The sequence below is a fragment of the Montipora capricornis genome, unplaced genomic scaffold (assembly GCF_036669925.1).
Source record: "Montipora capricornis isolate CH-2021 unplaced genomic scaffold, ASM3666992v2 scaffold_489, whole genome shotgun sequence".
NCBI lineage: Eukaryota > Metazoa > Cnidaria > Anthozoa > Scleractinia > Acroporidae > Montipora > Montipora capricornis.
The window spans coordinates 25,001-28,064 of NW_027180226.1; the positions used below are offsets into that span (position 1 = coordinate 25,001).

At 39.9% G+C, this 3,064-nt stretch overlaps 1 pseudogene; it reads left to right on the forward strand.

Annotated features, from left to right (window-relative positions):
* Window positions 1-1,169: 1,169 nt before the first annotated feature.
* On the forward strand, window positions 1,170-2,480 carry LOC138036589 (vesicular inhibitory amino acid transporter-like; annotated as a pseudogene).
* The last annotated feature ends 584 nt before the right edge of the window (window positions 2,481-3,064 follow it).

Here is a 3,064-nt window from a genome sequence, read left to right on the forward strand (position 1 = left end):
ACTTGGAGTCACAGCTGCCAGCCCAAAAGCAAGAGACTACGTGGTTCCCCGTACCATGGAGTATGGTCCAGCTCAGACTTTCAGAAAAAGAGCTATGATGATCGGTGGCAGTTGGCGAAGGATAAACGGTTGTGTTTTCGGTGTTTGGCTGGTGATCACCAGAGTAGAGCCTGCATGAAGTTTCAAACGTGCCAAATCGATGGTGCCGGGGAAACGATCACTGTCTCCATTATCGAGACGGATCTGTTTGCAGCTTTTGATACTGCAAATAATAACTTGCTCTTTTCAAGGCTTCAACAACGATACGGTATTTTTGGTACAGTCCTTAATTTGTTTAAGTCTTATCTTTGTCATCGTACTCAGTTTGTCAACATCAATAAGTCGTATTCAAGTAAGAGTGTCCTGTCAGCTGGCGTGCCACAGGAGTCTGTTTTGGGACCTGTACTGTACCTTATGTCTACATCTCCTATCAGTGATGTTCAGTATTAAGAACTATACATTAATTATCATCTGTATGCTGATGATACTCAGCTTTACATCGCTTAGGGAATAGGGAAAAATATGGTGATTCGCTCTCTTACTTCATTTTCTCTTGTTAGGACCCAATAGTATTTTGTGAAAACTAAATAACTCTAAATTTCTTAACTTTCTTTAATTTCTTTGCTCAAATGTTACCAACTATTCGGCCTCTTTGCTCAAGATTTTGTTTCATTAATCAATCGATTTGATAAGGGTGAAAGAGAGTGAATAAGATAAGACTGTTGATCTATGACTTTGCAGTCATAGGGCAAACAAAGGGCCGCCAATTTTAACCAATCAAAAGACGCCATGCCACGCATCACTGCTTCTGCCGTTTTTTTTCAGGGACATGACAACTGATATTCGCGGGAACGGATATTCTAAAAATAGACTCTTTTGTGGCTGTGCTGGGGAGACCACCCATGCCATAACACTCTTACCTAATTCACTCTTGGGGTGAATTAACCCCTATACGAGAGATCTAAACCCTTCATTCGTCTCTTTTATCATGTATATGCATAACGTATCTTTTTTTTGATCGGTCTTCTTTCGGTAACCCATTTTCCTTTTGTATCGATCCACAGATCGATACTTTCATTGTCCTGTCTAAAATCTTCGGCAAATAACCAGATTTTCCTTCAATTTTGATCATGAATTCAGATGATCTTTCTGATGAAGAACGTGAAGCGATCTTAGAGCTGCAGTCCAGCGACGCTGAATTGTCCACAGATGACGAACTCAACTTTACCATAGAAGACAGAAGCTCACATCAAAGTTCTACTGGCAATTCATCACTCTGGAAATCGGTTGCTAACATCCTAAACTACATGGAAGGCATTGGATTCCTTGCATTACCGTATGCTATCAAACGGGGTGGAATTGCCATTCTTGTGGCATTTCTAATACTTCCAGTTTGTGCGTGGTACACAGGAAAAATTTTAATAGCGTGTCTTTATGACACAGACGAAAAGAACAGAAACGTGAGGTGAAGGTCCACTTTCAAAGAATTGGGAGAAGTACTTTTACCTAAATATGGCGGCTATGTATTTACAGTTTTTGTGAACCTGGGTCTTTTCTTTGGCTCCGTTTCATATCTAGTTCTATGTGGATCACTTATGAGCCACAGTCTCCCGTCAGTTCCTCTTACGATGACAGCGTGGATATGCCTTGCAGGAGTCGTGGTTTTTCCAACAACGTTTTTTAGTTCTCTGAAAGACATTGGTTGGTTAAGTATCATTAGTGTTGTTGCATTAATTTCAGTTGTAATAACTGTTCTTTGGTATGGGATGTCTCACATGGAAAAGTGGAATCTGGAGTCCATTCTATTTTGGAACGGCGAAGGTGTAAGCATTGCTCTTCCAATTTTGATCTTGGCCTATGGCTCGCTTTATATTTTACCTACAGTTGAACATAGCATGCGCGAAAAACACAAATTCAACCTGGCTCTTGCATTAGCCTACATAATAAACGTTTTCATAAAGATAGGGTTTTCTTTTCTTGCGTTCTTGTCGTTTGGGTCAAGTACAGATCAAGTTATACTTAATAATTTACCCGAAGGCCCAATTCGCACGTGCACCAGTTTTCTTTTTACTGCAATTTGCGTACTTTCGTATGCCTTGACTGTTTTTCCAATATTTGTCTTTATCCAAACATCTGAAGCTTACCAAGAGGCTTTCTCCAAATTCCCAAGGACTGGTTTATTTCTCAGTCGGACAACCGTAGTCATTTTAACGGTGTTAGTGGCAATTATATTTCCTAAATTTGCCTTTGTTGTTTCATTCACTGGAAGCGTGATCGACTCGATGGGTTCCTTTGTTGCACCATGTGCAGTTCACCTGAAGTTGAAATTCAATCAATTAAAACGGTACGAAGTTTTCCTGGACGTTCTTGTTATCGTAATAGGAATTACTTGTGCAGTATTTGGTTGTATTTTCTCCAGCCAAGCCTTAGTTGCAGGTTAATTTAACTCTTTTGCATCATAGGCCCCAAATTTGAATCTTGATAAAAGTGATTGTAACACTTCAATTGTTTTCAGCCAGAAGCTGACTAACGAAAATTAATACCGAGAGTTATATGATTTTGGGGATCTTAGGCAAGACGAGACGTCGACTGCAAAACAATAGGTTTAGTGAGCAAACAAAGAAAACGGCTTTGCACCGCCTCACACGTGCGTTTTACATTTCGATTCATTTCTTTTCCGTTCTCGTTGTGAAGACGTCGTGAAATGATAAATGAAATTTGAAGTTATGTGGAGGACGCAAACACCTGACGATAAATTTTCAATTTTCTCCCCAAACATGCACACCACTCATACCAACATTATTCTTGGAATGTTAGTACACACTATCCATGAACGACTTGGAATAATCGCAAACTTATTACAGTAAAGAGAGATAATATTTTAAGATGAACTTCAAGTAGCCGTGGTCGATGTCCATGCTTTAGCTCCCTGTTACACGTATATGTTTTAACAACTATTCACCGAAGTGGAGGTGGCCAGTGGTGGATATATACTGCAAATCCCACGCGAGTAACCAAGCGAGTT